This window comes from Protopterus annectens, chromosome 11.part0, assembly GCF_019279795.1.
Source record: "Protopterus annectens isolate FY-2018-M chromosome 11.part0, PAN1.0, whole genome shotgun sequence".
NCBI classification, from domain to species: Eukaryota; Metazoa; Chordata; order Ceratodontiformes; family Protopteridae; genus Protopterus; species Protopterus annectens.
Window position 1 is genome coordinate 587,293,453 of NC_056745.1, and position 15,216 is coordinate 587,308,668.

Consider the following 15,216-nt stretch of genomic DNA (forward strand, 5'->3'; position numbering starts at 1 on the left):
CTTTTGCACATACAATATACCAACCGTCCTTCGGTCCATTATATCAGCTAGCTCCCTCCCTATACCAGTCATACTGCCAACATTCAAAGTTCCAACCCTCACTATCACAGTCCTAGTCTTTACCTGCCTTTGGGCATGTCTTCCGCCTCTTCTCCTCCTTCGGCCAACAGTAGCCCAATTTTTCTCAGCACCCTGTTGGCCAACAGTTCTGGTGGCGGTCATTGTTAACCCTGGCCTCGACCAATGCAGTATGAATTTCTGTACAGTTTTCTGCATGTATGATTTGGCAAAATTTTATGCCGGATGCCCTTCCTGACGCAACCCTCCCCATTTATCTGGGCTTGGGACCGGCACAAAAAATGCACTGGCTTGTGCATCCCCAATTATCTACAACATAAAAGTATTAATACACAACAATTTTCAGTAGAAATATATAATAAGAGAATTACTGATTAAAATGAGTATCCTGTCATATAAACTTACACTGATGCTACTTCACCATCACTACAGCATAAATGATAATAGTCTTTATGTCTCTGAGGTCACAAGTTATTGAGTATGACAAAGTAAAAATAATCTGATTTGCAATACTGCAGAAGACAGTATTTGTGGTAAAATAGCATACATATAATAAAAAAATAGAATAATACATGTTCATTCAGTTGTAATGCATTAACTCATTAAATATTGAAACGTTGAGGACATTCAATAATTTTATACTTAAGTAAAGCACTACAGCAAAATGTATTCATCCAAGCAGAGAAAAAATGCGAGTCAATGAGTATTCAGGCATGACTTTAACAATAATATGATTAACTTTTCTAAAAAAGTATATATTTTAAGATTATACAGAATGTCAGGTAAACAGTAACAGAATGTGCATAGCCGACATATATCACTGCATGCATCAATGATACTCTTTGTCATGGTCCATAGTGCTGGACTAGATTCTGCCTCTTTTGCTGCACAGCCATATGCTGTGCATGACCTGCCACATGATGTCCCTGACTGTCGCTACTGACTGATCTTCATTAGTCGCATTGGGACAGGAACTGAACACTCAAGTGAAAGCATGGGTTAATTTACCACCCATCCAGTGTATGTTCATGTTATGCAGAACACTACAGACAGTAAACATCCTGCATGCAGTAGCTGGGTCATACTGAGGGACAACTCAGCCTCATCCAGGCACCTGAAATGGCTCTTTAGGAGGATGAAGAGTCTGATAATGATAATACTGGCTTGGAATAGGGATGTGTGAAATGTCTCTTCAGCAGGTCCACTTAGAGTATTCACCGGTGTCATGAGTCATGGCTCCTGTGAATATCCAGCATCACCTGAAAAAAAAGAGAGAGAAAAGGTTGGGGGGGAGACAAAGCAAAAACAAAAAGTTTAGTATTCAACAAAACATTTTAACATGAATAACTACTTAAATGCAATATTTAAAAAAAATAGTTATTTTTCCACTTACCATCAAGATGACCACTGCCATCCTACTATGCTGGAAGAGGTGGTAGAGTGAGCAAGTGTGCCAGATATGAGAGTCATGTGTACTGCCAGGATGCTGGGTAGACATGTTGGTGATGCACCCCCATACATCACAAGTACTGCATGGCAATGAATGGAATAGTAGCTCTTCTTATTATGGTAGTGCTCACTCTGTGGACCAGAAGGGGCTCTAATTGCAACATGGGTGCGGTCTATCACACCGAGTACCTCAGGGAAACATGCCAGCACATAAAAGACATTCATAGTCCTGGCTCAGCCCTAAGGTGATACAAAGAAATAAATGTACTGATTCACCTCGCTGCAGAAGTCTGTGAGATCCCCAACAAGTCCCCAGTCTGTCTGTCTCTTGAAGATCCCTGTGGGAAGTATAGTGAGCCTGAAAGGGTAATATCTTACTAACCACAGGGATAGGAAGTACACACATTCCTCCAGTACAGCTCTATAGGGGTCAAACATACCCACTAACACACTTATATTGCCTATCCATTCTGAAGCTACCAAGGATTTGTTAATTGTCAAAGTTATAATGAGTTAAACTTTGTTTATATTTTCATCTTCTTGGACAGCCAGTACCTCTAGGCAAAAGCAGTTTTGTTCTAGCTAAGACAAGCAACTCACACCTGGAAATAGCAAAATTAGCAGAAAGAGGGCATTGTTGTGAATTGCAACTCTGACAGATTTGGCGAAACTTCCCTGTATATTATGTATCTCTGAACAGCACAAACAAATGGAAAAATAAAACTAAAGACTGCAAATGGTGTAGAGAATACTTCATTAGCGTACGCTGAGTTAAATCATTTTTCATTTGCATCTCACTATTGGTATATTTGCGTAGATTCATTCAAGGTCATCATGCATTTGCATAAATGGCCTCTAGGAATTGAACTCAGCTGCACTCATTCACAGACATTGAAGAGAGCCTAAATGCATTTGCAAAAATGACAATGAATACTGGCCACAATCTTCGTTTTTTGCAAAATCATTTGCAACTTTAAACTGAGGAGAATAGCTTAAAATGAAATTAATTGTAAAACAAAAATGTCTCAGGAAGTTACTAATGCACTTTAAGCTTTGGTAATGTTAGTATGAGAAATATCCACTGTGTGGGACTAGGTACCTTTTATGTTCCTTCTTAATTAATTCTTGTTGCACCATCATCCATGCCAGAAATGGTAATTTTTTGACATTGTGACATGACAGCTAAACAATACAGACTATGGGGAATCTGACCTAGACATTCCAGAACTTTTCTGTACTTTGGAACATGATTGTATATTCCCCTTGTAACCAGTTAGACAATGTTTTAGTTTTGGAGCTATGGAATGTCACTGTTACAGCCAAATAATTTGCTGCGTTGTGCTATAATATTTAGTGTTGTTCTAAACATGTTAAAAACATTCTCAGGATTAGTTTTACTGTTGATCCAAAAACATCCATTAGTGAAACTGATATGTTTTGACTTTTGTTAACAATAAATTCTGGCTACACTTTTTTAAGCACTTTTATTAAATTATCACTTAAGACATAGGCAAACATATATTAATAGAAAGGCAAAGAAAAAAATCATATTAACATTTTCCGTTTATATTCATTATACTTCACTTCTCTTCCTGAGCATTATTCTGCTTGTGCTGTTCTCACAATTTCCATTTCTTTCTATGTAATTTGCTCCTTCCCCTTCCATCTTTTTATCTCTTTTTTAATATTCAGCAATTCAAATATAATCTCTTTAGATTTCCATTTTCTAGTAATTGCTTTTTTGACAGGCAACTGAATTAAACTTAACAAGGCCTTACTATCTCTAGGCAATTCAGATCCTGTGTCCCAGCTCAAAATATTAATTTCCTTAGTTATAGCCGTTTGCTCACCCAATATTTCTGAAATAACGTATGTATAATTATTAGAATCCTCCCTAGTAAAACTTTGTTTAGGAGATCTGTTTTCCTGGCTAACTTGATGGACTGCATATGTTTTACATTTGCTTTTGCCTCTGTCAAAATGTCTTGCCTGTCTTTATTGTTATTGCACCATTTGGGATGGCAAATATTCTTCATAAGAGACGTATTGATTTTCCTTGGCAGGAAAATATATTTGTCTGCCTCTATTCCTGTTATTTCCATTATTTGATAAACTTTGCAGCCATTGTTGTGGTCAAATGGTTCAGGTTGGAGCAAAAATGTTCTTTGGACCAGCTCATCCACCTAATTAACAAATAAATGCTTTTCTTTTCCTCTGTATAAGACTATCATCTGCTGTTTCACTCTTACTAAAATGCTAGGACTATTTTGCAAGGTTTTCAGTACTGACAGGCGGATACTAATCAAACTTCACTTTGTTATTTCTTTTTCAGTGCCATTTACTTATACTTTTAAAACTTCAAATGATGAACCATGTTTTAACAATCTATCTAGAGTAATATCAAGCTGTTGCAAAACCTGTCTCATATGCATCATCGGTATGCATCTCTGAATTAACTGGATTTTTATTGTCATCATCAATAGCCATACAGCCCAATTATTTGTGAGCATTCTACATGCATCATGGAAAATGTGTATTTAATTTTGTTAACTAGATAAGTGAACAGGTTCTAACACCATTTCAGCCATGATATGGGTGAGGAGGTAATAATAACTTTTAGAAACATTTGCAAAACATATTACCGTCTGATGTATGTGTCAAGCCAACATTTGCTTTCAGGTTACATTATAACCAGCATTTATAGTTGAATAACTAGAATATATGTGCCTCTATGTAAATATTTACACAAAGTAGTATGTACTGTACAAGAATATTAACACTGACACAAGTCAATAGCTACTATAGTTGTGCTTTTTAGTAAATGCTATTTATACAAATCAATGAATTATTTTCAAGTTTGCTAGCACTATTTATTTACATATCTGCACTGGTGATATAACCATATCTATGAATAATTATTGTCTAACTTAGGAAGTTAGTATAATTTTAGTTGAATAGCTTAGGCACCATTTCCTTATTTGCAATGTGTTAGATGAAGTTGTCTTCTAGGTTTTTTTGTATTTTTCCTGGAAGAGTGTTCCGTGCTTCAGAAGCAGTTTTGTAGAAGGCTGTTTTGTTTTTAATGTGGTATGAATGGGTCTTTGCAGCTGAACGATGTCTTGACACCTTAAGTTATACGGAGAACATCTGACTAGTAGTGTTTTTTTTTGTTAAGTGAACAGTTGCTTTCATCTCATACCTGGTACGTTAAAATATTTAATAAAGTAAATGTGCTCCTGTCTCAGCTGGTAACTGTTTAGCTTTCTACACAGTTTCTCAATGGTGTACTCAGTTATATGGTGAGTACATGAATCTGAGAATGTTTAAATAGCAAAAAAAAAAGTAAGTTTAGACAGACTAATAGTAGACTGTGCTGAAGCTATTTTAGGCCATTGATGCTTGAACTTTATTTAGCAGATTAAAGATTCTATAGGATACTTTTAGTTGGTTTAGATCTTTATCAAACTGTTATCCTACATGCTTACCAAAGGAAGTCTAGCTATCTAACATAATACCCAGTTATTTTTGGATCCTTAATGCTACAGATTGTGCTTCTGCAAACCTTTTTTAGATCCAAATATCATGACATCCTACTTTTGGGTACTAACAGTTAAGTTAATTTGAAATCAGTCAGTTCCTTATTTTGGCAAAATCATTTTGTAAGTGTATGTATAATGTATTGAGTGATTTATACCATCTTGTAAACATACAATCATCTACATATAGAGCATAGTAAATTTGATGGTTATTGTAAAGTACACTATAGATTAATAGAACAAATAGCTGGGCTCCTAACACATTGCCCTGTGGGACTTCTTTTGTGATATACTCTGTGATAGCATTGTGAAGATATACATCAAACGTCATGTTTTGAGGTAGCTGTAAAGCCACTGAATTACTTTTTTTACAAATGCATTTTTCAAGGTTTTGAAGTAGTATCTGGTGGGTAACCGTTTCAAACGTACATTTAAGATCCAGGAAGATGGCACCTGTAAGATGTCCATTTCCCATATGGTTACAGATGTGTATACATAATGTATTACACCTGTTATGGCAAGCTCTTTGTGAGTACATAAAAAGTTCTGAATATATTCTAACATTTACTTATAGATTAGCTTTGCCAGAATTTCTCCTTTAGGACAAGCAAGTCGTTAGTTACTGCTGTGGGAGTAGCGACTTTGGGGAGAGAGAGTGCTCAAAACTGTGTGGAATGGATTTATTAATGGGGATAAGATAGACTATGTGTGGTAATGGGTTGATTAGAATTGTGCTACCTGTTCTTAGCAGTTTAGGGTATCATATTTGAAAATGTGGATTATAATGGCAGTCCATTTTATCTAATAGTTCCTGAACATCTTTTTCTTTTTGCAAAAAGTTTTATAAAGTAGAAGGTTTTAAACTAGACAGTTTTTGTATGCCCTAAAACAGTGGTTGTTAAGTATGCAGATCTTATATTTAGTCTTCTTTTCTTTGTTGTATGATAATTTTTTATTATTTGTATTATTTTGTTCTTGTATGCCGGAGTTTGTTCCGGGGGCGGCCGCGGTGGTGCAGCGGTTAGCGCTGCCATCTCACAGCAAAAGGTTCTCAGGTTTGATTCTCGGCTGGGGTGCCTTCTGTGCAGAGTCTGCATGTCCTCCCTGTGCTCGCATAGATTTCCTCTGGGTGCTCCGGTTTCGTCCCACGTCCTAAAGATATGCAGTAGGTGGATTGGACACTCTAAATTGGCCCTAGGTGTGAGTGTGTGTGTGTGTGTGTGTGTGTGTGTGTGTGTGTGTGTGTGTGTGTATGTGTGTGTGTGTGTGTCTTCTGTGGAAGGTTGGGCACCAGGCTGGGAACTCAACACCGTAAAACTCCACTGCCAATCATGAGCATTCAGATGATCTGCTGTGGCGACCCCTAACTGAGAAAAAGCCAGAAGAAGAAGATGCTGGTGTTTGTTCCCTTCACTAGCTGTAGTGTATTAAGCATTCTTTACACATTCATTTGTTCCAGATGTTATCACCACATTTAATCTAGCTACACCCCAATATTCAGAGCAGTAGTATAATTTTCAGATCTGTAGACTGAACTATTTTGCTTGGGTCACAATGAACTTTGATCTATATGAAATTTTAAGCTTAGTAAAGCTGACTGTTACAACAGTTATATGTTTAAATGTATTATCCATTATAATTTGCTTAACTAAAAAGTGTTTTATTTGCCTTATGTGTGCTATATATCACTAAGTTTCACAACAAAGAATGTTTAAACAAGTTCCCTGTATTCCCCACTGAGCAATATTAAGTCATAGGTAGTTACAAAGCATGTGCTGTAAGAGACCATTAAAAAGCCTAGCCCAGTTTCTCAAAGCACTGTATAGTTAGGTGACCACTCAGACAGTAGGTAAACACTAGGTGACAGAATCACACCCTAGACTATAAGAAGCAGCTTCTTAAGAGCTCAAACCATTAATCTTCTGCACTAACTGCCAGTTTTTTTGACCACATAACATTAAGGAAGTGAGATAGTGTTCATATTTATAACATTGCTACTGGCACACAAACAAAAACTGCACTGTTAGTGTTTTTCACTTTCAAAAACTGGCTTTCCAGTTGACAGGTTTAAAAATTCAAGCCACTTTCATTTCATACTTGTTGATTTTAAGTCTTTTAACATTTCTCCTGAGTTTAATATTAAATACATTTGATGAATCATGTTTGAGTGAGCTGCAGTCATTTAAAAGTACTTTGAATTTGTGTTACTCATACACACACGCACACACACACACACACACACACACACACACACACACACACACACACACACACACACACACACACACGCACACACACATCATTATTCCATGCCTTTGAACATTTCACATAACTATTTCCAAGGTTCCTAACTCTAACCATAGTACCTACTCGCTGACTCTGGGTGGCTTGCTGGGTGTCTTCAGTGGGCGAACCCATAATTAGTTTCTTTCTGTTGGTCAAGCTGCAATAGATAAAATATTTTCTTCCATTATTTTAGATGTGATAATAAATAATCAGCTACTCAATCCTTGTTTCAGTAATTTTATTTTGCTGGCAGATGAGTGCTGCTTAGTAGACTGAGTTAAAAGAGAAATTTCACATGCTTCTATTCATATTCTTTACAAAGTCATATGTCTGGAGCATTTTGCCCCGGGGCCTCCACTGAAAATTGACTCGTTCCAAGTGAGACTTTCCTAGTAAACAAATGTTAAATAAATAAATAAATAAATATTGGAGGGGAGGGGAGGTGGATGGTTTGAACTTTATTGTTAAAATTGTGATGTTATAGTGGGATTGACTTAGAGTGTTTGGGTGTGGTTACACAACATCATTCATTTTTATTAATTATAACAAAAAATAAACTATTAAGAGAGATCTCATAATAATACATCTGCAGTTATAATCAATATATTCATTCCAAATTCATTCAGGTCAGCTTATACTCACTAAGTTCTGCGGTATGTTCGTAGAGCCTTCATCAGGTCTGCCAAGACCGTTCCTAACTCTAAAGAAAAAAAAAAAACAGCGATTACTAAATTTGGTTAGTAAGTTAAAAAAGACTAATAAACTACTTCAATTAAGCAAAAAAAAAGTAATTATTATTTTGACAGGTGACATTTTAAAAGAACAGGATAATGCCAACTGTACCCTGATTGGATTATGGAGAACTATTGTATGATTGAAGACTGCAATCAAGCCAAACATTGCAATGGATACTTCAAATGTACTTGGAGTGGCCTTTGTTCAGGTCATGGAGCCAAAATATCATTGCCCTTAAAATCTGAATGTCTAAATGTGACATGAGAAAGTACGAACTGGTAAATGAAAAGTCATTGAATAATGAACATCGTTTGTTAGCAAATGTTCACCTACATCACATACAGGTAACCAAACCTTCTTATCAGCATATAGATCAAACATGAATTGGATGATGTAGAAGTTATTTTCTTGACAAAAAATGATATGCTAATTTAAAGGCATCCACATATGAAGTATCCTTAATTCCTGTGATGCAGGGTTTATCTGTCTTCCCTCTTTTGCCTACTGCGTGACCTTGAGCAAGTCACTTATCAAGACATTGCTATTACGTTATTATCATTATCACCAATACATGGCTGCTGTGGCTGAGATGTGGAAATATGGTGAAACCTGAATCTTGTATAATATCCAGCATATTGGATATATATAATAAGGACACCTATGGAAAGAGTAAATAAGGAACCTGAATCTTGTATAATATCCAGCATATTGGAAATATATAATAAGGACACCTATGGAAAGAGTAAATAAGGAACCTGAATCGTGTATAATATCCAGCATATTAGAAATATATAATAAGGACACCTATGGAAAGAGTAAATAAGGAACCTGAATCTTGTATAATATCCAGCATATTGGAAATATATAATAAGAACACCTATGGAAAGAGTAAATAAGGAACCTGAATCTTGTATAATATCCAGCATATTGGATATATATAATAAGGACACCTATGGAAAGAGTAAATAAGGAACCTGAATCTTTTATAATATCCAGCATATTGGATATATATAATAAGGACACCTATGGAATGAGTAAATAAGGAACCTGAATCTTGTATAATATCCAGAATATTGGAACTATATAATAAGGACACCTGAGAGTAAATAAGGAACCTGAATCGTGTATAATATCCAGCATATTGGAAATATATAATAAGGACACCTATGGAAAGAGTAAATAAGGAACCTGAATCGTGTATAATATCCAGCATATTGGAAATATATAATAAGGACACCTATGGAAAGAGTAAATAAGGAACCTGAATCTTGTATAATATCCAGCATATTGGATATATATAATAAGGACACCTATGGAAAGAGTAAATAAGGAACCTGAATCTTTTATAATATCCAGCATATTGGATATATATAATAAGGACACCTATGGAAAGAGTAAATAAGGAACCTGAATCTTGTATAATATCCAGAATATTGGAAATATATAATAAGGACACCTATGGAAAGAGTAAATAAGGAACCTGAATCGTGTATAATATCCAGCATATTGGAAATATATAATAAGGACACCTATGGAAAGAGTAAATAAGGAACCTGAATCTTGTATAATATCCATCATATTGGATATATATAATAAGGACACCTATGGAAAGAGTAAATAAGGAACCTGAATCTTGCATAATATCCAGCATATTGATATATATAATAAGGACACCTATGGAAAGAGTAAATAAGGAATCTGAATCTTGTATAATATCCAGCATATTGATATATATAATAAGGACACCTATGGAAAGAGTAAATAAGGAACCTGAATCTTGTATAATATCCAGCATATTGGATATATATAATAAGGACACCTATGGAAAGAGTAAATAAGGAACCTGAATATTGTATAATATCCAGCATATTGGATATATATAATAAGGACACCTATGGAAAGAGTAAATAAGAAACCTGAATCTTTTATAATATCCAGCATATTGGATATATTTAATAAGGACACCTATGGAAAGAGTAAATAAGGAACCTGAATCTTGTATAATATCCAGAATATTGGAAATATATAATAAGGACACCTATGGAAAGAGTAAATAAGGAACTTGAATCGTGTATAATATCCAGCATATTGGAAATATATAATAAGGACACCTATGGAAAGAGTAAATAAGGAACCTGAATCTTGTATAATATCCAGCATATTGGATATATATAATAAGGACACCTATGGAAAGAGTAAATAAGGAACCTGAATCTTGCATAATATCCAGCATATTGATATATATAATAAGGACACATATGGAAAGAGTAAATAAGGAACCTGAATCTTGTATAATATCCAGCATATTGGATATATATAATAAGGACACCTATGGAAAGAGTAAATAAGGAATCTGAATCTTGTATAATATCCAGCATATTGATATATATAATAAGGACACCTATGGAAAGCGTAAGTAAGGAACCTGAATCTTTTATAATATCCAGCATATTGGATATATATAATAAGGACACCTATGGAAAGAGTAAATAAGGTAACAGTTACATTTCATACTAAAGATAACAGGAATGAAAACTGCTATAATCCCTGGCATTAGCTTGTATAACGTTAAAAAGAGAACAAGAAAATAAATATGAATAACTTTATTAGAGCTGCAGATAAACTGCCAGGGAGAACTATTAATGCATAATTATACCACTGGAACCATGTGACTGTCATATGGTATAAATAAAAAGGTTACCTGGTCAAAGAAATTAGCAGGGCCAGTATGGTTCAAAAAAATAAATAAATACATAAAAGTGCTGCTTCAAATCTTAGGTAGAAGACTGATTTTGAAAAGCTGGGTCTGGATGCATGGGATGGGCTCACTTGGCCCAGAGATGCATGAATGATTCTCCATGGAAGGAAGCAACTATCAGATACAACACTACATAAAGGAAGATTCACCAAATCCACCTCTATAACTTTTAACTCATTGCTAGAACTTGCACATGACATACAACCCACAACAAGATACTGCAGCTTCAGACTTGTGTATGTTTTTTTGGGGTATGTTTCAGTGCATGATGTAGTCAGACACCCCCATGATAGTGTGTGTGTGTGTGTGTGTGTGTGTGTGTGTGTGTGTGTGTGTGTGTGTGTGTGTGTGTGTGTGTGTGTGTGTGTGCATGTGTGTGTGTGCATATGCGTGTGTAGAAGAATGTCCAAAAGGTACAAATTATCACTTTTTTGAAAGAAAGTCAAAGCTTAATGTACTTTATAAATAAAAGAACATTTGTATTGTGTAGCCAAATGCTTACAATTTGTGAGAAAAATGAATTAGAGATAGTCTATAGTTGATGATGACACTTTTTTGTGTTTATGATATCTGTTGATATTGTTTTGTCATCTGTCCGATATCATACTTGGATAAGGTATTAATTATCACATAAATCAATCAATCAATAAATAAATAAATATATATATATATATAACTTATTACTATTGTCTTCACTGGCACTGCAGGAGTGTGTTTCTCACCAAGGTGATACTGTGTGAGTTTGTAATGATATAAATTATTTATAGGAACGTTTATACTTTGTCCAAAGAGTGCATATATTCATCCTAAGTGTACCCTACATCCACTTCAGCTTATTAATATTTTCCTTCAAATGAGTACAGTACCATTAGCAGGCACAAATGCACTCACACACACACACACACACACACACACACACACACACACACACACACACACACACACACACACACATGCACACACAGTATCAAAATAGGAGAAAGAAATAAAGATTTCACTAAAATAGGTAATTATTTTGAAACATCATAACAAACAAAAATATTAAATAGCTGTACTATAATATAGAATGATGGGGCATAAGTAATGTATTTTATCACAGCAGAAATGTTCAGCCACTCAGGCTTAAACCTTTGGGGGATAAATGTCATGGCTAAACAAGGTCTTGAACCTTCTCTTCATTATATATTTGTCTATTTTACATCATAAGGTAAGTTAGACTAATTAAACGTTTGACAGTGATGTATTTGGAAGGAGAGCATTTTGTTATGTCTTCTGGTAGATACTGAAGAAAGGGCTGTATTTATAAATTATTTATGGAGTTGCATAGGGCTGTAATATGAGTGAAGTCACATATCAGAGCCTTACAGAATTTATTAATATCCTAGCAGCTCTAGGTGTGCAACAGGTATGCACATGAAAGGTAGCATCAATGCCCATAATTAACATACAGAATGATGACATATGCTATGAAGACAAGGCAGATATTTAAAGCAGTATGGCTGCAGGCTAGCAACATAAAAATAACCAATGATGTTACTGATGATATATGAGGAGGGATATTGCTCACCATACGATCTCTGTGACTGACATGTAAAGGGTTACATTTTGAATAAATGCCTCACAGCATAAGGCCATACATGTTCCCGGCACCGCAACCTCATAAGGCAACCTAACCCACATACTGCCCCACAACATTAAAAATAACACCTTCTACAAATGCAACAGTGGGAGTTCATAAAACAGACAAACATCTTCATTAATGTAGTATGTAAATGACTCCTACTCCACAATCATACAAATGGAGGTTGAAACATTCATAATTCTCTCCCTTTCATGACTGTAGAGTAGAAACATTCACAGATTCCATCCTGCAATGAATACGAAGCACGAAGACAACATGGTGTGTAGCCCTCCACATAAGAACACTGTGTCCTGAATGTGGTTTGGAATACAGTTCTAACTGTGAGTTGTCACTCTGATTTAATACCCAATTGTTAGTAGCAACCTACGAAAGCAAAATATATACCATAACAAATTCCCAGCTGATTCTGTGCCTGCTGTTGTGACCCAGCTCCAGAGACTGGACTGAGTTCCTGTACTTGCTGGCACAGTAGTGAACAATAAGTCACACCTACAGCAGATTAATACCAGAATGTACACCAGCTGGCCTAGATGAGGATACATCAGAACCAGTGTTATTGGGTACATTGTACATTGCAGTGTTGATACGCTCAGAATAGTTATCAGGTACAGGGCTGGATCATAGGAGTAGGCAATGAACTGAAATACTGCAGGAAATAGAGATATATCTTAAGAAGTATGAGATGATAAAAGAGGTAATTGCCAAGTGTGACTTTTTTCTGTCAGTTTTAAGCATCATAAAAAAATGAAAATTAAATCTGGGGTGAAAGTTTTAAATTTTGGCAACAATGTGATACTCTGGTGAATGCAGCCTTGTGAATGGTCACTTATGACATTCCTGTTTAGCTGGTCCACTTTGTAGCTTCACATAATCACCAAGTACCACTATTTAGAAAATGGGCTTACTGTACATCAGTACCCTGACTGGAGACTGAGCATTCTCCAGCAGGGTGTTAATATACCAGTAATGCCCAGTGAAAAACGAGTCTGCCACTTCACAGTAGCTTATCAAGCTGCAGTACAGCTCAAACTGAGAAAAACGAAATGGACGCCACTATTTTACACTCACTAAACAGCCCTTCTGCTATTTAATGAGTGTAAAATGTCACAAACAGAAAACAAACAAAAAAAGGTGTGTGTGTGTGTGTGTGTGTGTGTGTGTGTGTGTGTGTGTGTGTGTGTGTGTGTGTGTGTGTGTGCGTGTGTGTGCGTGTGTGCGCGCGCGCGCGTGTGTGTGTGTGTGTTTGTGTGCATGCCAATGAGAGACAGCAAGCAAGTCGTTATTTTACAGTTGCTAAGCAGCTCTTTTGCTGCTCAGTAAGTGTAAAACAAAAAAGAAAAAAAAAATAAAGCATGTGTGAGAGACTGTATGCATGTATGAGAGTAATAGAGAGACAGAGAGAGAGAGAGAGCACTCAATCGAGTGTGTGTGTTTGTGTGTGTTTCTGTCTGCATATGTGAGTGAATGTATGCATGACAGCAGAGAGACTGTGTGTGTGTGTGTGTGTGTGTGTGTGTGTGTGTGTGTGTGTGTGTGTGTGTGTGTGTGTGTGTGTGTGAGAGAGAGAGAGAGAGAGATAGAGAGTGAGAGACCAAGCGAGAGTGATGTGTGAGTGAATGCATATATGTAAGCAGAGGAGACTGCGAGTGAGAGATATCAAGAGAGAGAGAGGCAGAATGTGTGTATGACAGCAGCTGGAGACTGTGAGAGATTGAGAAACAGGGTGAGACTGATCTTGTGGGAGCAAATCTCTGCATGAAAGCAGAGAGACCCTGTGTGTGTGTGTGTGTGTGTGTGTGTGTGTGTGTGTGTGCGTGCGTGCGTGCGTGCGTGCGTGTGTGTGTGTGTGTGTGTGTGTGTGTGTGTGTGTGTGTGTTTGTGAGAGAGAGAGTGAAGAGACAATGATCTCTACCAGCCCTTAGAGAATGGACTCTCTGTAAAATTGCTGCGTTTTACTTACTTATGTATTTTTTTAAGTACTGTTTTATTTTTTTAATATATTTTAGATGTAAAATGCTTTCTCCAACAGCATTAACATATACTACAGCAAGTATGAAACATTAGGTGTAGGAATTATTTTACATCAAAATATATTTAAAAAATAAAATAGAACTTAAATACTTAAGTAAAACACAACAATTTTACAGAGAGCCCATTAAGCTCAATAATGCCCTCCAGGTTGTGTATTAATTTGTAATTAATGACCTTCCATGGGTGTAGAGGCCCTCTACCTGCAGCGTCAGGCCTCACAACACCCCTGGGCAGGCATTAATTACACATTAACACACACCCTGTTAAGCCTTATTGCTTGCTTACGTCAACCTTTTGTAACTTTTAACATTCAATCACTACTATCTCACATCTAGTCAACATATAAATTTGCTGGGTAAATAGACGAAAGCCTCTTTGCTTATGTGCCTTCTGTCTGTATCTCACCAAACTGCTAACGATTAAATGATGTCCCTTACTATTCTGGGTCAGGAACTAAGGAGCTTCAATCCTCACTACTGACTCCAATATGAGATTGTCACTTAAACAGAAGTAATATTGCACAACTGTCCCCTAAGAGCACAACAGGAATATGTTGTATTTTCCTGGGACTGGACTATATACCTCTGTCCACCCCAAATGTATTTTCTTATTATACACTTCAGAACAATGTGTCCCAGTATAAGACCTCTGATACACTCACACTCAAAGTAAATTTAAATCTCACACATCCAAACACTTCT

The 15,216-nt window shown here is 36.1% G+C and overlaps 1 protein-coding gene across 1 annotated transcript in view; it reads left to right on the top strand.

Annotated features, from left to right (window-relative positions):
• TRHDE (thyrotropin releasing hormone degrading enzyme) overlaps positions 1–15,216 on the top strand; it is a 5,519,112-nt gene that overhangs the window by 3,985,669 nt on the left and 1,518,227 nt on the right. The window lies entirely within an intron of this gene.